Here is a 23,852-nt window from a genome sequence, read left to right as displayed (position 1 = left end):
CAGAATCTTTTGTCTCTAAAATAACATTTTCTTAACAAATTCTTTTGAAATTTTTAAATTTTTGTTACAAACTTTACTGTGGTCCTCAAACTTTACTGTGCATAGTGAGCTGGAGAGGTTCTGAATGCAGACCCGGATGGGTCCCTGAGATTTACATGCTTCAAAAAAATGTCCTAGGTGATTCAAACGCTAGTAGTCCCAGACCACCCTTTGAGAAAAATTATCCTGAGATGGTCTTTAGAGGCTAATTTCCTCACTCATCGTTCTGTTTAACCCTGCCTTTGTACTTTCACTATCTGAGTACGTTTAGAAATTGTCCTTTGCTTTTATTTGTCCTTCAACCTAGGAAACTCTCTTTACTATCACAACACTGTTGAAAAACTACCTATCTTCTATGGCTCACTACAACTGCAACTCTTCTATGGCTTTTTTCTTCACAAATTCCCCTAATAAAAATGTATTCACACCCTGTCCCAATGTACCACCATTAGAGCACATGGTAGACTTTCCCCTGAATTATTGTTGATTGTATGCAAGTTTCTTACTTTCACTAGATTATATAATTCTTGAAGGCAGACCAGATGCTACTCACTCTTTATACCATCACAGTGCTCAACACAAAGCCTTATGTGTTGTAGATATTCATAAAACGTTCGCTAAATGATCAAATTTGCTGTTTTTCATATACATGTGCCCCAACATTTGAAATATTGCATCTGTGTCCTTAGAGCAGCAGAACTCATAGTTATGATACAGAAGAGCCTCACAATGAGAGCCTCATTGTGAGAGTGAAGTACTGGGCTCTTGTGCTTGAGCTGGCTTGAACTGGCTTAGAATAACCACTTGTGTGCATTTCTTTCCGACTCTGAATTCAGTGATATTCTTGGTAAGCTTAAAGTCAGTCATGGTGATAGTATTGTACTTACACCACAGGAATTGGAAAAGGCTACAAATCAGGTTTTTCTTTTTGTCTTTTTTTTTTTTTTGAGAATGATTTACTAGTATACTAGTAACTAGTATACTAGTATACTAGTATAGTAACCAAATATTTAGTAACAAAAATAGTCAGAGAATCCCTGTGTGCCTTCATAGAAACCAATCTAAAAGGAAAAACTCATTTAGCAATCTTAAGAACCCCATTTATAAGTAAAATGCTACACATAGATCAAAACCTTGGAAACTTCACTCCCAGAATGGCATGGAGTAAAATATATCAAGGCATCAAGATCTAGGATTTTCTTGGATCTTCCATTTGTGATGTAAGACATTACACAAATTGCTTGCATCTCTTCTGTGCCTTAATGTCATCACCTACGAGAAAAAAAAATAATGCCTTCTTCTACCGATCTCAAGAGCCATATTGAGGATAAATGAGTGAAGCCATATGTGCAGAAGCCTTTTATTTTAAAATTAATTAATTAATTTATTTATTTTTGGCTGCGCTGCTTCTTCGTTGTGGTGCATGGGCTTCTCACTGCGGTGGCTTCTCTTGTTGCGGAGCACGGGCTCTAGGTGCATGAGCTTCAGTAGTTGTGGCACGCAGCCTCAATAGTTGTGGCGCATGGGCTCAGTAGTTGTGGTACATGGGCTTAGTTGCTCCGTGACATGTGGAATCTTCCTGGATCAGGGCTCGAACCCGTGACCCCTGCATTGGCAAGTGGATTCTTAACCACTGCGCCACCAGGGAAGCCCCAGAAGCCTTTTTAAAATTGCAAACTTCTATCAAAATGTGTTCTTCTTTGAGCTCCTAGATTTAGTTTTATGAAAGAGAACCCAGCTAGTAAGAGAGTGACAGTTCTTCATTTATCTTCACTAATCAATTTAAATTCATGACGTCAGTACATGTTTTCAATGCTGCATGTACCGCTCGTTTCCTACCCGCTACAACATCAACCAAGGTATGGATTTTACCTCCTCTGTCGAGATTTTCCTTTTATTTGCATAGAATTTTTCTTTTCCTTAGAACAATAAAGCCTAGAATAATCTGCTCTTTATCACAAAATTTATTGAAATACAGACATACTGTGTAACTACACTCCCTACTCCCCATACTACAAAAATAAAATGGAATTGATTAGTGATTGACTTCAAAGTGAATAATTGAGCTTTAATGGGCTTATAAAAGGGATTGAAATCAAGGCAATAAATTAAAAGCAAAATAAAAGAGTAAACAAGAAAGGATGTTTTACAACTTGGTTCCATTACAGTCTACGCTAACCAGATTAAAAAGTAATTGTCATGTCAAGAAAAATTATAGTAGGCTCTGCAGAATGAAAGAGCAGTGGGCTCTCTTTGTGTATAGTGTGTAAAATAGACAGAAAGGAAAGGGAAAGAGTGCAGGGAGTGGGGAGAAGCCAGACTACTTTTTCCTGGTGGTCATTATGCTTTCAGTATCTGAGATCTCTTCATAGAAATAGACATTATCATCAACACATGCTAATGAGCTGACTGATTTCAACTGAACTCTTTAATGTCCTCTATTATCTTTGTGTTGCATATCAGAGTATATTTATGACTGGATGGTTTATATTTTAAATGTCCTTAAATCAATAACATTGAAAAGATAGAGTATTCTCAATAATTTAGGAGGTTTTTTTTACTAGACAGGTTTTTTTTTTTTTTAATAAAGAGGATTACATATTATCTAAAATAAGAGGCACTGATGATTGGAGAATCAAAAGCCACCATAAAGCAGGGAGATTTCATAAGTAAATTAGATCTAGCTATGTCTCTATGAGCCTTGATGATACGTCATGGGGCACTTAGAGAATTGAATGCATAGGACCACAGCTCATTATCTCTGAGAATTCATGGCTGGTTGGTGAGAAGTCTAAAGAGTAGCAAAGGGCAGATGTAGCAGCAATTTTTTAAAAGAACTGTCTCTAGAATCTCCCCAGCCTTAGAACCTATTCTTAAATATATCTGAAAAGATACAAGCATCAAGATTCAAGACGGAGTATCCGTTAATCAATCTGATAAGCAAAGCCATGTGACTTAAAGTGTATACAGGGAATTGTACTGGTGCAATGTCAACGGCAAAGAACTGGAATTAACCAAACTTCCCCACAGACACATCTATCCATTAGTTGGGGCTTCCAAGTTAGACGGGGAACACTTGTATAAGATTCCTGGAAGAGTCAAGGTGGCCAAATGAAGAATCTGTTATGAGATAATAAGAATGCTTTCCAAGAGTGCTAAGATCAGCTTTCCAGTAGCTGGAGAATCTTGACCGCTAACAAAGTCTTATGCCTCACAGACAGAGTGGTCAGGCCAGTAAAAAAAGGAGAACAGATCTGCTTGTACTTTTATCACATGCTAAAGGAGGACTAACACTGGTTTGTATTGTGCATTGACTTTAAAAATCTGTAATCCTGGCTAGATTGAGTTCAAGAAAATAAATCGGCAGATGTTTAGATAGTTATACAGATTAATCACCCCCTGAAAGATTAGTCACTTAATTCTATTTACATTTAATATCATTTTTATAATCATTCTTTGAGTAGATCTGGGATTAAATTTAAGAGATCAATTGTTACTCCAAAGCCATATGATAGAGATTTCTTTTTCTAGTTCTTATATTTAAAAAAATTTAATGTGTTTAATATATTTTCCTCTTTTCAAGCTGTGCTTTAAAAAGCCCATGACCACAAAATAGAAGGCACGGTTCAAACTGATTTAAAAACTTGGTAAGAATTTTATGTCAAGTTGAAGAATTGTTTATCTTCATTTCCATAATGTACATGTTTTTAGTTTGAGTTATTTTAATCAGGTTTGCTCAGACAAGTTAGCCCAGTTGCTTAGAATCATTGCAGGATTAATATATATATATATATATATATTCTTAATTTTGCAGATATTAAAAAGCAAGAACAAAACATTGATTAGAAAAAAAAACAGTGGTTTAATTCAAAATGGAATAGTATACGACCTGGTAGGAAAAAACCAAATGGTCCTTAAACATACTAAGATATTCACTAAATTCACTAAAGAGAAAATAAAAGCAAAATAAAACTACATTGGATATCATTTTTTCACACATCACTGTGACGAAAGTCCAAAAGTTTAATAGCACACTGAGGTTGAAAATTGTGGGGAAACAGAAACAGAAATATTTGGCCATATCTAGAAAAAGGCATCAGTGTGTACACCTTATAGTGTTTATACCATAGATATTCTCATGCATGAGTAATAGATATTTTCAAGGCAATTCATTGTGTAATGGTTGTATTGGGTTGGCCAAAAATTCACTCATGCTTTTCTTATGGAAAGATGTTATGGAAAAACCTGAGCGACCTTTTTGGCCAACCCAATAATTGGCAAAGAACTGAAACAATGTTAATGTTCATCAAGAGAGTACTGATAAAATAAATTATGGTAGATTCATATAATGGACTACTATGTAGCTGTGAAAAAGAGCAAAAACAGATAATGAAATCAATCTCCAAGATAGATTGAGAACAGCAAAAAAAGCAATGTGAAGAACAGTTTGTATAGTATGATATCTTTTGTGTACAAATGAGCAGGAATAAAACTATATATTCATATCTGCATGTATGTACCTAGAAACCCTGAAAGGATACACAAATATTCATTACAGTGATTACCTGGATTGGTAGAAGAAGTAGGTTATGCTTGACAGTTCTAAGGAAGTATATTTTAAATGACAGCCACAAATCATTTTGTCACTTTGCTTGTGATAATTGAAAGGTGGAAACTTTGGGGAGTTTGAATAAATATTAAGTAATATTTATTAATATTAATTTCTTCTTAACTTTGAAACTGTTGGGGTTTAGTACTAAATTCAAACTTAGATTTTTCATCTGTTTCAAAGTGTACTTAATTTGACTCATTCATCGCAGGTCCTAAGGTGTTCTAGAAAGCTAAATTCCAGCCCTTTCTTAGTCTTTCATGAAGTCAAATGACTGTTCTTTATAGACCAACACATGCATAATTATATATGGTAGACACATAACTTTCCTGTGAGGGTGTGTTCAGGAGACCATATTGAACCGCCCACCTTTGCAAGTGTAGAACAACCTGTGTGGCTTTGTGACTTTCTCCTGAGTCTTATTTCCGCTAAGTATCTCCTGAATTCTACACATTTCCCTACTCCACAAAATAATTATCTTTTCAATTTCTGATAACCATTCATCTCTCCCATGATGATCACTTCTCAGTTTAAACTAGTACCTGCAGTATAACCTTCCAGCACCATCTACTTTTCCTTGCTAACACTTGTACTTCCCAAGTTATTTCTGTGATTATCTGTTTAATGCTAATCCCTGGCACCCAAATGTAAATCCTATGAGGGCAGAGAATGTGTCTGTTTTGTCTCTGCTGTATCCTCTAGGCCTAGCACAAAGTTGTTCAATCAGTATATGCTGAATTAGTGAAACACTACTCTAAATGCGCCCAACTGTAATTTTTATTCTAAATAAACATATTATTTTTATTATTAACTAGTATATAACAATACATAGAAGGCAACAAAGTGTAGTATGAGCTTGCATTTCAGGCAGACCTGAGTTACTTCTAGGGAGCATTGACACTAGTAGTTTGTCCTTAGACAATTTGACTTTCCTAATCCTCAGTTGTTTATTCTATAAAATAGAAAAAATAGAAAAAAAAAAACAGTGATAGTAATCATAGGGTTATTTTGAGGATTGAATGAAATCAAGAAAGCAAAACACAGCACAATGTCTGTCCCAGGAGAATTCAACTATATGACCTGTTATTGTTATTATTATTGTTCATGAGCTGAAGAGTTTGGCAACTATGCTCACTTACTAGCTGGCTGTTGTTCCCAGGGATATTTAATAAATTCATGTAATCCAAATTTATGGCACAGAAAGCTGACAAACTCTTTGGGCCTTTGACTCCCCTCCCAAACCACTTTGTAAGTATATACATACAAAGGGTTGACTGTAACTCATTGAGATTCCCCAGGTTATCTAGCACTTGACTGGTGATTATATCTTAAGATATGTGATTCCAAATAAATGTTTTCAACATCTAGGGTGAGAATTTTCTATGGTGAAAAAGTCATTCCTCTATAAGGGGTTAATTCCATATATGTCCTTTATTAAAGGTAAACTGTGAGCTTCCCCGGTGGCACAGTGGTTAAGAATCCACCTGCCAATGTAGGGGACATGGGTTTGAGCCCTGATCTGGGAAGATCCTGTGTGCCACAGAGCAACTAAGTCCGTGCACCACAAATAATGAGCCTGTGCTCTAGAGCCCACAAGTCACTACTACTGAAGTCCATGTGCCACAGCTTCTGAGGCCCACGTGCCTAGAGCTCATGCTCCACAACAAGAGAGGCCACATCAGTGAGAAGCCCGCACACCGCAGTGAAGATTAGCCGCTCCCCCTCCCCTGCCGCAACTAGAGAAAGCCTGTGTGAAGCAATGAAGACCCAACGCAGCCAAAAATATAAATTAATTAATTAATTAATTAAAAAAAATAAAGGTAAAGTGTAGTATTTCAGAAATAAGTATTCAATAGAGTTCTCCATTAGACCAAATAAAAATGGACTGTTATTTCTCTACTAATATTTGCATTGACCCTTTCCAGGAAATCATAAAAACTCTGTCAGTAAAAGAGATAAAACCAAGCCCTAAGTTTTTGTGAGTCTGTGAATTTTCTTTTGTACACATTCTTGCTCAAAAAGCAAGACCTAACCACAGCTGCAACTGTGTTAAGAGAAGATTTAGAGTAGTGGTTAAAATCAGAGACTGGTTTCAGACCATTTAATTCCAGCTCTGCCACTCACCACTTTCCAGCTGTGTGGCCTTGAGCAAGTTTTTTTGAACCCCTCTGTGTCTCAGTCTCTTTACCTGCAATGTGGAGTTTAATGGAGCTCTTTGGGCTGTTGATTAAATGAGGCAAAATACCTAGAAGACCACCTGATATAGAAACGCTAAATTCAGGCTCTTATTCTGTCATGTGAAGAAAGTTTTATTATTGTCTCTATTTCTGTAGATCAGATATTGAAGCCAAATTTACACATCCAGGAATTGCCATCCAGACCAAACACAGTTCTTTCAACTCCAAGACCCCAAGACTTACATTTGGGATTTTTTGTTTTTGCTTTTGTTTTTTGATGCCAATGTGCCTTAGTCTAAAACATGTATTCTCAGTGGGGGGGGCGATATTGCACTAAGTGTGCAAAAATTGAGTCTTTGGAAGCAACCAAAAATTCTTAGCTATTAAAATGGTTTGTGGAGAGATTGGTTCAAGATGGTGGAGTAGAAGGATGTGTGCTCACCCCCTCTTGTGAGAGCACCAGAATCACAACTAACTGCTGAACAGTCACCGACAGGAAAACACTGGAACTCACCAAAAAAGATACCCCACGTCCAAAGACAAAGGAGAAGTTGCAATGAGATGGTAGGAGGGGCGCAATCACCATAAAATCAAATCCCATAACTGCTGGGTGGGTGACTCACAAACTGGAGAACACTTATACCACAGAAGTCCACCCATTGGAGTGAAGGTTCTGAGCCCCATGTCAGGCTTCCCAACCTGGGTGTCTGGCAATGGGAGGAGGAATTCCTAGAGAATCAGACTTTGAAGGCTAGCAGGATTTGATTGCAGGACTTCAACAAGACTGGGGGAAACAGAGACTCCACTCTTGGAGGGCACACACAAAGTAATGTGTGCATCGGGACCCAGGAGAAGGAGCAGTAACCCCATAGGAGACTGAACCAGACCTACCTGCTAGTGTTGGAGGGTCTCCTGCAGAAGAGGAGGGTGACTGTGGCTCACTGTGGGGACAAGGACACTGACAGCAGAAGTTCTGGGATGTATTCCTTGGTGTGATCCGTCCCAGAGTCCACCATTAGCCCCATCAAAGAGCTGGGTAGGCTCCAGTGCTGGGTCGCCTCAGGCCAAGCAATCAACAGGGAGGGAACCCAGCCTCACCCATCAGCAGACAAGCAGATTAAAGTTTTACTGAGCTCTGCCCACCAGAGTGACACCCAGCTTTACCCACCACCAGTCCCTCCCACAGGAAGCTTGCATAAGCCTCTTAGATAGCCTCATCTACCAGAGGGCAGACAACAGAAGCAAGAAGAACTACAGTTCTGCAGGCTGTGGAAGGAAAACCACATTCATTGAAAGATAGAAAAAATGAAAAGACAGAGGACTATGTACCAGTTGAAGGAACAAGATAAAACCCCAGAAAAACAACTAAATGAAGTGCAGATAAGAAAACTTCCAGAAAAAGAATTCAGAATAATGATAGTGAAGATGATCCAGGACCTCGGAAAAAGAGTGGAGGCAAAGATTGAGAAAATGCAAGAAATGTTTAACAAAGACCTGGAAGAATTAAAGAACAAACAAACAGAGATGAACAATAAAAAAAACTGAAATGAAAAATACACTAGAACGAATCAATAGCAGAATAACTGAGGCAGAAGAATGGATAAGAGACCTGGAAGACAGAATGGTGGAATTCACTGCTGTGGAACAGAATAAAGAAAAAAAGAATGAAAAGAAATGAGACAGCCTAAGGGACCTCTGGGACAACATTAACACAACAGTATTCACGTTATAGGGGTCCCAGAAGGAGAAGAGAGAGAGAAAGGACCTGAGAAAATATTTGAAGAGATTTTAGTTGAAAACTTCCCTAATATGTGAAAGGAAATAGCCACCCAAGTTCAGGAAGTGCAAAGAGTCCCAGGCAGGATAAACCCAAGGAAAAACATGCCGAGACACATAGTAATCAAACTGACAAAAATTAAAGAAAAAGAAAAATTATTGAAAACAACAAGGGAAAAATGACAAATAACATACAAGGGAACTCCCATAAGGTTAACAGCTGATTTCTCAGCAGAAACTCTACAAGCCAGAAGGGAGTGACATGATATATTTAAAGTGATGAAAGGGAAGAACCTACAACCAGCATTACTGTACCCGACAAGGATCTCATTCAGATTCAATGGAGAAATCAAAAGCTTTACAGACAAGCAAAAGCTAAGAGAATTCAGCACCACCAAACCAGCTCTACAACAAATGCCAAAGGAACTTCTCTAAGTGAGAAACACAAGAGAAGAAAAGGACCTATAAAAACAAACCCATAACTATTAAGAAAACGGTAATAGGAACATACATATCGATAATTACCTGAAACGTGAATGGATTAAACACTCCAACCAAAAGACACAAGCTCGCTGAATGGATACAAAAACAAGTCCCATCTATATGTTGTCTACAAGGGACCTGCTTCTGACCTAGGGACACATACAGACTGAAAGTGAGGGGAAGGAAAAAGATATTCCATGCAAATGGAAATCAAAAGAAAGTTGGAGTAGCAATACTCATATCAAATAAAATAGACTTTAAAATAAAGAATGTTACAAGAGACAAGGAAGGACACTACATAATGATCAAGGGATCAATCCAAGAAGAAGATATAACAATTACAAATATATATGCACCCGACATAGGAGCACCTCAATACATAAGGAAAATACTAACAGCCATAAAAGGGGAAATCGACAGTAACACAGTAATAGTGGGGGACTTTAACACCTCACTTACACCAATGTACAGATCATCCAAAATGAAAATAAATAAGGAAACAGAAGCTTTAAATGACACAATAGACCAGACAGATTTAATTCATATTTATAGGACATTCCATCCAAATACAGCAGATTACACTTTCTTCTCAAGTGCACACAGAATACTCTCCTGGATAGATCACATCTTGGGTCACAAATGAAGCCTCAGTAAGTTTAAGAAAATTGAAATCATACTAAGCATCTTTTCTGACCACAGCGCTATGAAATTAAAAATCAATTACAGGGAAAAAAACGTGAAAAACACAAACACATGTAGACTAAACAATACGTTACTAAATAACCAAGAGATCACTGAAAATATGAAACAGGAAATCAGAAAATACCTAGAGAAAAATGGCAGTGAAAACACAACAATCCAAAACCTATGGGATGCAGCAAAAGCAGTTCTAAGGGGGAAGTGTATAGCTATACAAGCCTACCTCAAGAAACAAGAAAAATCTCAAATAAACAATCTAACCTTACACCTAAAGGAACTAGAGAAAGAAGAACAAACAAACCCAAAGTTAGTAGAAGGAAAGAAATCATAAAGATCAGAGAAGAAATAAATGAAATAGAAACAAAGAAAACAATAGCAAAGATCAATAAAACTAAAAGTTGGTTCTTTGAGAAGATAAACAAAATTGATAAACATTTAGCCAGACTCATCAAGAAAAAGAGAGAGAGGACTCAAATCAATAAAAATAGAAATGAAAAAGGAGAAGTTATAATGGACACTGCAGAAATACAAAGCATCATAAGAGACTACAATATGCCAATAAAATGGACAACCTGGAAGAAATGGACAAATTCTTAGAAAGGTAAAACCTTCCAAGACTGAACCAGGAAGAAATAGAAAATATAAACAGACCAATCACAAGCACTGAAAATGAAACTGATTAAAAATCTTCCAACAAACAGAAGCCCAGGACTAGATGGCTTCACAGGTGAATTCTACCAAACATTTAGAGAAGAGCTAACACCCATCCTTCTCAAACTCTTCCAAACAATTGCAGAGGAAGGAACACTCCCAAACTCATTCTATGAGACCACCATCACCCTGATACCAAAACCACACAAAGATACTACAAAAAAAGAAAATTACAGACCAATATCACTGATGAACATAGATGCAAAAATCCTCAACAAAATACTAGCAAACAGAATCCAACAACACATTAAAAGGATCATACACCATGATCAAGTGGGATTTATCCCAGGGATGCAAGGATTCTTCAATATATGCAAATCAATCAATGTGATACACCATATTAACAAACTGAAGGAGAAAAACCATATGATCATCTCAATAGATGCAGAAAAAACTTTTGACAAAATTCAACACCCATTTATGATAAAAACTCTCCAGAAAGTGGGCAAAGTGGGAACCTACGTCAACATAATAAAGGCCATATATGACAAACCCACAGCAAACATCATTGTCAATGGTGAAAAACAAAAGTATTTCCTCTAAGATCAGGAACAAGACAAGGATGTCCACTCCCACCACTATTATTCAACATAGTTTTGGAAGTCCTAGCCACGGCAAACAGAGAAGAAAAAGAAATAAAAGGAATACAAATTGGAAAAGAAGAAGTAAAACTGTCACTGTTTGCAGATGACATGATACTATACATAGAGAATCCTAAAGATGCCACCAGAAAACTACTAGAGCTAATCAATGAATTTGGTAAAGTTGCAGGATACAAAATCATTAAACAGAAATCTCTTGCATTCCTATACACTAACAATGAAAGATCAGAAAGAGAAAGTAAGGAAAGAATCCCATTCACCATTGCAACAAAAAGAATAAAATACCTAGGATTAAACCTACCTAAGGAGGTAAAAGACCTGTACTCAGAAAACTATAAGACACAGATGAAAGAAATCAAAGATGACACAAACAGATGGAGAGATATACCATGTTCTTGGACTGGAAGAATCAATATTGTAAGAATGACTATACTACCCAAAGCAATCTATAGATTCAATGTAATCCGTATCAAATTACGAGTGGCATTTTTTACAGAACTAGAACAAAAAATCTTAAAATTTGTATGGAGACACAAAAGACCCCGAGTAGTCAAAGCAGTCTTGAGGGAAAAAAACGGAGCTGGAGGAATCAGACTCCCTGACTTCAGACTACATTACATAGCTACAGTAATCAAGACAATATGGTACTGGCACAGAAACAGAAATATAGATCAATGGAACAGGATAGAAAGCCCAGGGATAAGCCCATGTACCTATGGTCAACTAATCTATGACAAAGGAGGCAAGGATATACAATGGAGAAAAGACAGCCTCTTCAATAAGTGGTGCTGGGAAAACTGGACAGCTACATGTAAAAGAATGAAATTAGAATACTCCTTAACACCATACACATAAATAAACTCAAAATAGTTTAGAGACCTAAATGTAAGACCGGACACTATAAAACTCTTAGAGGAAAACACAAATCACAGAAAGATCTTTTTTGATCCACCTCCTAGAGTAATGGAAATAAAAATGAAAATAAACAAATGGGACCTAATGAAACTTGAAAGCTTTGGCAAAGCATAGGAAACTACAAACAAGATGAAAAGACAACTCTCAGAATGGGAGAAAATATTTGCAAATGAATCAATAGACAAAGGATTAATCTCCAAAATATATAAACAGCTATGCTGTTCAATATTAAGAAAACAACCCAATCAAAAAATGGGCAGAAGACCTAAATAGACATTTCTCCAAAGACATACAGATGGCCAAGAAGCACATGAAAAGTTGCTCATCATCACTAATTATTAGAGAAATGCAAATCAAAACTACAATGAGGTATCACCTCACACCAGTTAGAATGGGCATCATCAGAAAATCTACAAACAACAAATGCTGGAGAGGGTGTTGAGAAAAGGGAACCCTCTTGCACTGTTGGTGGGAATATAGATTGATACAGCCACTATGGAGAACAGTATGGAGGTTCCTTAAAAAACTAAAAATAGAATTACCATAGGACCCAGCAATCCCACCACTGGGCATATACCCAGAGAAAACCATAATTCAAAAAGAGTCATGCACCCCAATGTTCATTGCAGCTCTATTTACAATAGCCAGGTCATGGAAGCAACTTAAATGTCCATCAACAGATGAACGGATAAAGAAGATGTGGTACATATATAAAAAGGAACGAAATTGGGTCATTTGTACAGACGTGGATGTATCTAGAGACTGTCATACAGATTGAAGTAAGTCAGAAAGAGAAAAACAAATATCGTATATTAATGCAAATATGTGGAACCTAGAAAAATGGTACAGATGAACCGCTTTGCAGGGCAGAAATATATACACAGATGTAGAGAACAAACATATGGACACCAAGGAGGAAAAGTGGCAGGGGGTGGTGGTGGTGGTGTGATGAATTGGGAGATTGGGATTGACATGTATATACACTAATATGTATAAAATGGATAACTAATAAGATCCTGCTGTATAAAAAATAAATTAAATAAAATTCAAAAAAATAAAAAAGACTTGTGGTCTTTGGAAAGGTCATTGTACATCAGCAGAAACAATATATCAGATATACAGATATATGCTATTAAAATATCACGGACAGGGATGATTGGGGGAAAAATGTCTGAAAAGGCTGTTTAGGGGGATGTTAATGAAAACATCAAAAAGTTGAGAGACACTGCTCTAAGGGTAGAATGGGGTCACTTGTCTCAGAGGCTTCTCCCATGCCTGCTGAAAACACAAATGCAAGGTCCACTCCCGCCTCCTCAAGCCCCATCCCCCCACCTCCTTTAGAAAGTGTAGGGCGGGGCCCTGGGAATCTCCATGAACAGCAAGCTCAGTTTGAGACCCCCCCAGTCTGTTGCAGACCTTCTGAACTCCACCAGCTGCCACACAGCCCTTGGAGCCGGGCTGCCCTTTTCACTGCCTCCTGCTGGGCGCTCTCCTCTCTCAGCTGATGTACGCATGAACGCAGCATCCCGGGAGCGCTGTGGTAGGACCACATGCTCTATGGTCGCTGTTCAGTATTTGGTGGGTTTAATTATTTTTAAAAGGGTAACAGACAGGATTTCAAGGCATGTGTCTTGGGAAGGAGTTCATCCCCAGAATAGCAAAGGAGAGATGTAAAACAACTGCTCCTGCCGTTTCCCCTTCTGTTCTACACCAAAACTGAGCTGAAATCATTTTTATAACCAGCTTTTCAAACTATTCAGTTGAAAGTGTTTAGGAAATTTACATTTTGTGCAAAAGAACCTGGGGCCTATCTAAAGAAGAGCACCCATGTTGCAGGCAGGGTCAGGGGTAGAATCTGCAGGGAACCCACAAGCCATGGCAAGGGGATGGTTGCCTCTTTCCAGGGACGAATTTGAGATTGGGTCCCAGGAGACTGGGTTTAAGTCATGGCTTGGCTGTTATTAGCTGGGGACCTTGGGCAAGGTCCTTTAACCTCACTTGGCCTCCATTTCCTCCTCTGTGAAGTGAAGGAATAGGACTAGAGGGTTTCTAAAGTCCCAAGTCGATCTAAATTCTCTGTTCATTCAAATTAATCATTACAGGCCACCAGGCAGGTAAATTCTTGGTGGGAAAGGGAGAGCTGAGCAATTAATCAGAAAGGAAGAGGATATTCCTTGTAGCAAATTACAAAATTATCAGCTATTTTTCTTCTTTTGCGTTTTCACAGATTGGGAGGATGTAAGAACAGAGAGTTGCAGAAAGCATTGGGGTAAGGGGAAGGAAAGGCTATCCCTCTCGATCCCTGGAAGCTAGTGGGGGTCCCGAGTGGGTAGCAAGGAGGCTGGGACATATTTTTGGGCCAGAGGCCTGGAAGAGGCCAAGCGCAACGGTATTTCATAACAATGCATATGCTGTATGAAAGTTTGGGGTTTAATTTTTTTTTTTCTCTATTTGCCCTTCCTGGGGGGCTCAGAATGTTTTTCCACTGTGGCTAAACCAGCTCTCAGCATCCCTGAAGCCAATTCCAATATTTAAAACTTAAAGAATAAATTAATTTCAAAATTTTATATATATATATATATATATACATATATACATACATATATATATATTGGTTTGGCCAAAAAGTTTATTTGGTTTTTTCTTAACACATATGTGTTATAATTTCCAGACCTATGTGTTAGGAAAAACTGTGCTTTCCCTAGAGACTAGATATATTTTTTCCCTTATGCGAAGTGCAAAACTGGTCATTCTTGCTTCTGGGCTTTAGCACCAGGAAGATGGGAGCCAGAATTAGTACTCTAGGCCCTGTACACCTACATTCTGATTCCACACCCCCTCCTGCCCCCATCTTCCCTTTCCCTAATCCCAGCCCTCTTCTGGGGCTCTAGCCCCAGTCCCAGCACAGCTGCCCCTTTGGGGGTATTTGCTTGTCATCTTGCTTTGTAACATAACCCATTTTCTGTAGTTGTATCTTCCTGCCACTTCTAGCCACAATTTTCTACTCAGTTCTGCTTCGTGCCTTTCTATTTGGTTTTAGTGATCCATGATTTTTATCTGCTTTTATTTTTCCATTTTATAGTAAGTATTCTTATTAGCCATCAAAACTCATTGGTGAAATAAGGTGGAACATCAATAACCAAAACTGAAAAATATATTTTAACTTTTCGTGAAGGAAATTTTCAAATATACATAAAAATAGAACCCCCATGAACCCAAACTCATATTCCACAATTAGGAATTCATGTCCAATTTTGTTTTATCTATAGCCTACCACCACACAATGTTGCCCCGCTCCATATTTCATTTGTAAATGTTTTAGTAAAAATCTCTAAAAGAGAAGGATTTTCTAAAAATAATTTTTTTAAATAGGAAATAGAAACTGGCTATGGGAGGAGAGATAATTTAGGAGTTTGGGATTAACATATACATACTACTGTATATAAAATAAATAAACAACTAGGACCTACTGTATAGCACAGGGAACTATATTCAATATCTTGTAATAACTCATAATGGAAAAGAAAAAGAATATATACATATATGTATACATGTGTAACTGAAACACTTTGCTGTATGCCTGAAACTAATACAACATTAAAAGTTAACTACAATTAAAAAAGGTTAAAAATTTAAAAATTTATAAACAGCCTGAGGAATATTAATAAAAATCTGCCATTTATTGAATGCTTCCTATATGCCATGCCTTAAATATTAATTTATCTAATGAATTTAATGTCATTATCACACACAAAAAAATTAGCTACAGGGAAAAGGATAGGTAGGGCTTTTGGCTCAAAACTAACTAGTAATTCTAGAACCATGAACAAAAATGCCAGTTAACTCAAGATAAAAAGAAAATTTCAGAGGAAATTACTTGCTCATGAAACTGGAGAATGATGGGATTATAGTAAGCAGTGATTAATAATACTTGAAATCTGATTTTGTAACAGGTAGAGAAAATTTAACTACCTTAATAGCTAGCATCAAACTTTCTCCTCAAACCATGGTTCTACACAACTGTACACCCACTAGAATGACCAAAATTAAAAGAGACTGACAACGTAAAATGTTGGTGAGGATAAGAAACAATTAGTCCTCCCTTAGATTGCTGGTGTGAATGTAAAACGGTACAACTATTTTGAAAACCTTTTTGGTAGGTTCCTATAAAGTTAAACATACACCTACCACATAGCTGGGCAATTGCACTCTTAGGTATTTACTCAAGAGAAATAAAATCGCATGTATACGAAAAGAATTGTTCAAGAATGTTCAGATCAGTTTTTCAAAATAAAGGAAATCTGAAAACAACTCAAATGCAGAATGCATAACTTATCTGTACCATGGAATTCTACTTAATAATAAAAAGAAAAAACTACTGATACATGTTGAATAACAATGGGATGGTTGCTCAGGTAGCCATCAGATAAATTTGTCAAACGTTCATCAAGCTACACACTTAATATCTATGCATTTTATAAACTGCAAAATATACCTCAATAAAAAATTAACAAAAATTTTCAGGAGAAAACTAGCTTATCTGGAAAAATACGTTGATCAGGGCCCAAGGTAGAAAGTGGACCTTTTTTTCCCTTTCACTCTACCTTTTACTTCCTGCCCCATGTGAGGCATTGGTGTCAGTGTGCCCAGGCTTTAGACAAGAGGAAAATTGCTGCACAAGAATAGATTGAGCATTTAGGAGGGAGAAGAGAAGAGAGGAAAGAGAAGAGGAGAGATGGGGCAAGGAGCAAAGCTTATGGGCTGAAAATGCAATGACTTCCTGGCACCCCTCAACGTTTAATAAAATTTACTGAACACGAACATCTTTGCAAGTGATTTTGTTATTGTTCTAGAAACCAATAGTGGGTCTAGATTTCACTTTGAAGAAGATACAATGAGGAAGAAAAACAACTCAGCAGGAAAGCAGAGTCCTAGAGGCAGAGGGGGCAGAGAGCATATACACATAAAACAAGTACAGGATTTCAGACTTCTGGAGCTGTGCAGTTGATCAAAGCAATTTCAGCCAATCTCAAGTGGCATGGAAGCCTCCCAGAGGAGATGTGGTTTAATGTATGATGCCTACTTGTACCTAATTTTTCTTACTTCTTTGAATCATACTTTTCTGTGGTCTTCAGCTATGTTCTTCAAGGGTTTCGCTTGTTTTAATAGACTTCTTTTTTAAGGAAAAATTATTCTTGATACGCTTACACATATATTGGATTCTCTAAATTAATTCCCTGTGACAGCATCAAATATCACAACCAAAGCTGAAATTCCCATAAGCAGGGAATTTACACTAACTAAAAACTAAATGTCTAGCAAAAACTAGGCATCTCTATTAGTGTCATTAAACCCAAATCAATAAAGTCATAATATATAAACTGTACAACTCCCCATTTGCAGACTATACAGACTATCTGACCTGAATAAGCTTGAGTAGAGAGATGCTCACTAGAGTTAAGTACCAAAGCAATAGTGAGGGAAGAGGCCTCAAGAAATCATGTTGGCCAAACCAGTATGGATTTAATATGGCTCTTATCTTTGGGTGCAGAGGAGAGAATTAGAATTTTTTTCTAGTTTATTGATGTATACTAAATATACAGAAAGTTTGGATATATGAATATACCTGTGATACCATCACTGCAAACAAGGTGAAGGACATACCTATCACCACCAAAAGATTTCTTGTGTTCCCTTTCTTTGTGTGTGTGTGTGTGTGTGTGCGTGCATGCGTGCACACATGTGCACGTAAGAACACTTGGCAGGAGATCCAGTCTCTTGACAAGTTTTTAAATTCACAGCACTGGAGTTAACTACAGGCTCTAGAGCAGATTTCTAGAACCTACTTATCGTGCATAACTCTAAATTTGTACCAGTTGGACAATTCTCATTTCCCCCTCCTCCCACCTCCTGGTAACCATCCTTGTACTCTCTGCTTCTATGAGTTTGACAGTTTTGTTTTGTTTTGTTTTTTGCGGTACCCGGGCCTCTCACTGTTGCGGCCTCTCCAGTTGCGGAGCACAGGCTCCGACGCACAGGCTCAGCGGCCATGGCTCACGGGCCCAGCCGCTCCGTGGCACGTGGGATCTTTCCGGACCGGGTCACGAACTCGCGTCCCCTGCATCGGCAGGCGGACTCTCAACCACTGCGCCACCAGGGAAGCCCGAGTTTGACAGTTTTAAGATGCCTTATATAAGCTGAATCATCTTTGTGTTTTCTTTAAAACTGTCTCCCTTTTATTTCTTCTCCTGCTCTCCTTTCATTTTTTACCTTCCTACAGACTGATACCGTGAGACAGCCTGGTTTAGACCTGAATCTTTCGCTTGAAGGCATTTGCACTCATCTAACTGAGCCAGTGAGTGCTACACACACAGCAAGACAACTCTCACTTTCCTCTTAGATAATTGCGCAGTGCCACCATGACACTGCTGAGTTTATCATTCACAAGATTATAGAGTAAGGGGTGGAAATTCTCAATGACAGATGATCTATGCACTTAGAACCCACCTATCTTTATATCATTCGAAAAGACAAAGAAGTGCAAAAAAAATTTTTTTCATGTCCGTTGTTGCCGTTCGCTGACCCTCTGGTTAGCTCCTCCTATAAAGGAGCCATTTATGATGGGGAGCCCAGGAGCCCAGGGGAGTTTCTTGTCAGAGGGAGCCTCATAGCCTTTCGTACTTGAATTTAGCATTACTGAAGGGCATATTAACAACAGTAAATCTCGGCCCCAGTGACTTCATGGCATTTCAATAAAAGAACGTAAAAGATGTTTTCAGAAGGCAAGTAAAAACTGACCAGAGACCATTAACGGCAACTTTCACCACCACCACTTTTTTATTGTCTTAAGCTCTTTTCTTGGTATGTTAACCATTAATGAAATGAATGCATTTCAAATATTAGACAATTCTAGTCACACCAAAGAGTCCCCTCTTACATAAAACTGAAATTGATATCATCTTAGGTTTAATAGAATCAGACATGTATTTAAAATGAGAAGTGGTGGGAGTGGAAAACCTATAAAAATGGATTTTATTTTTATAGGAAGTAGAAGTAGTAGAAAGTCATTTTTAAAGAAATTACCTAACTGATGGGATTCTGGGTGATTTTATTGACTTCTTTACACTTACGTGAATTGTCCAATTTTCCTCCAATAAATATTACTTTCACAATAAGAAAAGAAAAATGTCAAAGAATGGGCAAATCATGATACATTTATTTAATAAAGAACATGGAGTTGAAGTGATGGGGTTTACTGCATGAGACAGAGCTCTCTTGTCATCTTGTTGGGAGGAAGCCTAACAAAAACATCCCTATAAGATGCAGAGACTGGTCTGCTCTGGAACCTTTCTGAGCCTCAGTTTCCTCATACGTAAAATGGGGGAAACGAGAGTACCAATGTGATAGGTTTGTCAGGATTGAATGACGATCTGTGGAAAGCATTTATCACAAGACCTGGCACAAAGTAAACACCCACCATAGCTCAGTTATGATTAGTAGTTCCACTAGTAAGGCTAAGCTAAAACCTGTTTATTCTTCCGGCTTTAGCTTAGAACACTTTCTATATTGAGGGGAAGTTTGTAGATAGCTAATCTCATTGCAACTTTTTGGTAGGATACAAAATTCTTTGCTTAAAGTTGTCTAGACCTGCTGTACAAGAAAATACACACACGGCACACACTTCTGTGTAAAAGTTCAGTGATTTCATTTGGTAAGTCCAAGTTTGGAAGGAGGGTGGTGGAGGGATCAAAGACAATAGACTGACCAACAACCACCAAGGGGGCTGGTCGAGGAGGGTATGAACGGCAGCTGCCTATGGATGGGGGCCTCAAGTCAGAGCAGGTCAGCAGGGCAGACAATAAGTATGTGTGTGAAGCAGAGGAACATGGGGAGAAACTGGGACCCACATCCTTAACCTTAATAATGAGGATGACTACAGAAGATGCACAGGATCTTCAGTGGGGAGCTGCACACACATCTGGAACAGGCCTTGAGAAGTTGAAGGAGGAGATTCAGGGAGGCAGAGCAGTTATGAGCACTGGCGCTCGCCTCTGCCAACAGGCAGACCAACAGCATGCCACAACATGCAAGGACTTCAACAGCACCTGACACCTTACACTGACCTCAGAGAGTGATGGCTACTGTTTCACATCCATCTTCCCGACCTTATGCACATATTTCTTGTGGCCTGTCCTAACCCAGATACACACTGGGAATGGGGTTCTTGGATACACGGTTCCAGTAAGCTGACAGTGTACAAAAACACCCCAGGTGGCCTTCGTTTTAGATGCGGGTCCTTGTAGATACAGTGTTAATTTTGATCCAAGTTCAGCTAATTCCTAAAACCATTGACTCTGGATTTAATTGACAAAATAGCTGTGTTTCTTCTTTTCAGGGGAAGAGTCTCAGACTCACTGAAATCCAGCACACCTTTGTGAAAGCTCAGCAGAGAGAAGTTGTGATTTGCTCCAAATTTTGCTGCTGGAAAATAGGGTTCCACTCTTATATGCATGTAAGGCACTTATTATTAACAATAATTAATACTAAAAAAAAAAGATCTTTTAAATCAGAGACCAGAATTTTCTAGTAGATGATCATGGTGACTGAGCAGGGAATGGGGGATGGGAGAGTGGTGGGGGTAGAGAGGGTTGTACAAATTTTATCTCCAAAAGCAAAATTAAAATTATAAAAGTTTATTTTCTCTAAATTTAACATACTTAGAAACTATGCACTGATTTATCAAACAAAACCCAAAGGGCATGTTGATTATCTACTTGGCATTTTATTCTGGTAACATTATATGATAGCTTAGTAAGACATCTTTCACATTTGACTTTCATAGTAAGATATAGAAGGTCATTTCTGCAGAACTATTCAAGAGCTTCATCGATTTTCCCAAGGGCCTTTCTTAATCCTTTGATATTCAAATCTTTTGCTTTTGAAGCAGACACCAGCGAAGTCTTCCTCATCCACTTTCCCTTATTTAGTTGCTAACTAACATAACTCTGCCAGACTCTCATTTGCCACCGGCTTATAATTCAAGCGGTTATCTATTCTGACTTTCACCTACCTCATGAAGCCCTGCACCTTTTTTCAAGATTTGCAAGTTCACTACACAGTGCGCTCTGTTTGCATTGAACAATTGCAGCAATGAGTGAGAGATGAGGACTCAACTGGTGAGGGTAGATCCTCAGGGCAAGCAAGGAGACCATTTTCAGAGTGGGCACTCATTAGTGAACATCTTTAGGATAACTTTACTTCCCTTATGCAACCCTTATAGCTTCTGGGACTTCATGAATCCAGATCATAAGACCCCCCTCTATGTAAAATTTTATTGTATGTCTGTTTGTACATTGATTTCATCCGTGTCTTCATTTATGACCCGACTCTTGTATTCCTTTTGTTTTATCTTTCTCAGTTGATTCTAATTTATGTCATTTTGCTCTACTTTTCGCATCTTTGTAAGCGAAAGCATAGCACTTTTTGGAAGGGGCAGAAGTGGAATAAGAGGACGAAGTAAGTGAATATTACATATTTTATATAATCTCTTCCTTCACACTGTTGTTTAGTGCCACACTCTGAGGGTTTTCACTGACACCTTTCACATTGTGCTGCCTTTGAACCATGACATATCAACCAGGCACCATTCAAGTTTTATATCTCCAGTTAAACCTCATGATCCTTGGTTTAAGAGTGTATCTGAACTCTCATCCTTCTGCTTCTGTTTTCTAAATATTTACATAGATCTTTATATTATTTAAATGTGAGCTAGGTCCTGCTCTCAGCAACTGGGACATCCATATCTAGAGAAAATGAAGTATAAAATGATTCACTCTGGTTCTTTGTCCTAAAGGCAAGTGAGAAACATTTTAACAAATATATGTAATCCTCACAGCTAATTATGATTTTTCTCATTGCAATTTTAATTATTTTTTTAAATCCACACTTTCTTTCATCCCTCATGGCAGTTTCATTGTCATTAAAAGTACTGGTCTATTGTGTGTATCCTCTATTCATATTCATGAGGTCAGGACCATTCAACCGCAGTAATTGAGCGGTCTGATTGGCTGAATGTCCCACAGTGGTTTAGAGTGATACTGATTAACAAAAGGCACCAACGCCTCTGCCTTGATAGGAAGTATAATTATGTAGGACTCTAAACGGGGACTCTAATCATCTGACAATGCCCATCGGACTTGCATAATATTAGTACATTATCTATCATCCCACTATGATTAAGTAGTATTTAATTATTCTTTTTTAATGGGGATTATCCCCAATAAATATGTCTCATACTTATCAACACAACTTCTTTTCTGGGTTTCTAGAAAGGGTGTTTTCTTTTTAGTATGAAAGTCGGACATTAGTATATCTAAAATGGCTATCCCCAAAATTGGTAAGATATTTTTAGGAACATCTGAGTACATACTGACGGTGTTGAACTGGATATAGATTGTTTTACTGCAGGCTGGAAATTGTAGGACTGTCTTTTGTCTCATGGTCCCTTTCTTTGAGCTCCAAGGGAGATTCCTTCTTCTCTTTCTTTTGATACACTGGAGCCATGTAATCTCCAGTACAGCATTTAACTTCTCTGGATTTCTGATTCCTTATCTGTAAAATGAGAGAGGTTGGGGAAAATGGTCCAGAAGCTGTCTTCCAACTTTAGAATTCTGTGAATTCATATCAATGAATGGTTATTATACTTCATAAATGGGATTTTTGTTAGGATTCCACAGCCTGCATGGTAGCTTATATAGTACTCTTCAAAGTGGCGTCTGTGGAAATAGGAGGCATATAAAACCATCTCCTGGAGTGTGGGAAGAACTTATTAGAACTTTATTTATTTACAGCTATTTTTAAATTATCTTTAAATATTTTCTGTTATGTATTTATGTTTTATATTCACTAAGATTTATGAGAACTTAGTATATTTCAGGCACTATCCTACGTGCTTTAAAATTATTACTACTATGTAATCCTTAGAGGGTTCTGTGAGGTAGACATTCTTACCATCCTAATTTTACTGATGAGGAAATTGAGACACAGAGGTTGTGAAAATTGCTTGAGATCAAACAAAGTTGAAATGTTCGAGCCGAGACCTGAACTTAGGTGTCAGTTAACTTCCCAACCACCTACTATGCAGTATGAGTTATAAAATACAAAATAGACACACAAATAAATCAATTCATGTACTATAGGAGGTGTGACAGACTCTAAGATGACGTCCCCCACCCTCCATGATCCCTGATTCCTCCTGTTTGCGGGTCTGCATAATCGTCTCTCCTTGAGTGGGGACGAGACCAGTGACTTGACTTTAAAGAATAGAATAGGCCAGAGGTGAGGGGTTGCCACTCCCATGGTTACATTTGCTAACAGGTTTGCTCTAACACATTCTCTCCGCTGGTGGCTCTGAAGAAGCAAACTGCCATGTTGTGAACTGCCTATGGAGAGGGTCACATGGCAGGGAACCATGGTGGGGAGCTTCTAGGAGTTGAGAGTGATCTCCAGCCAAAAGCCAGTAAAAAAGGAAGCTCTATTTCCTGCAGTCACCAGGAGCTGAATGCTGATAACAAAATCACATGAGTGAGGAAGTGGATCCTTCCCCAGTCAAGCCTTGAATGAGACCACAGCCCCAGCTGACACTTTAATTGCCCCCTTGCAGAGGACCCAGACTCCTGAACCGTAGAAACGGAGGTAATAAATGTGTGTCGTTTCAAGCCTTTAAGTGTGTGCTAATTTGTTACCCAGTAATAGAAACCTATTACAGAAAGTACCTGCTCATGTTTCTAGCCTAAAATTTCTCTGAGCTAAAGAATTGAGTCTGTAGTTTTAAAGGATTTG

General features: G+C 38.1%; 1 long non-coding RNA gene across 5 annotated transcripts in view; it reads left to right on the top strand.

Annotated features, from left to right (window-relative positions):
• LOC137225756 (uncharacterized) overlaps nt 1-23,852 on the top strand; it is a 123,256-nt gene that overhangs the window by 69,503 nt on the left and 29,901 nt on the right. For 4 of the 5 annotated variants that reach the window (XR_010944015.1, XR_010944014.1, XR_010944011.1 and 1 more), the window contains exon 2: nt 20,407-20,523. The exons of the other annotated variant lie outside the window; for it this stretch is intronic. This is a non-coding gene — a long non-coding RNA (uncharacterized lncRNA). The remainder of the gene's footprint in view (nt 1-20,406; nt 20,524-23,852) is intronic. 5 annotated transcript variants of the gene reach the window in all.

The sequence above is a fragment of the Pseudorca crassidens genome, chromosome 6 (assembly GCF_039906515.1).
Source record: "Pseudorca crassidens isolate mPseCra1 chromosome 6, mPseCra1.hap1, whole genome shotgun sequence".
In the NCBI taxonomy this organism is placed as follows: Eukaryota; Metazoa; Chordata; class Mammalia; order Artiodactyla; family Delphinidae; genus Pseudorca; species Pseudorca crassidens.
This window is presented reverse-complemented; position numbering and strand designations above follow the sequence as displayed.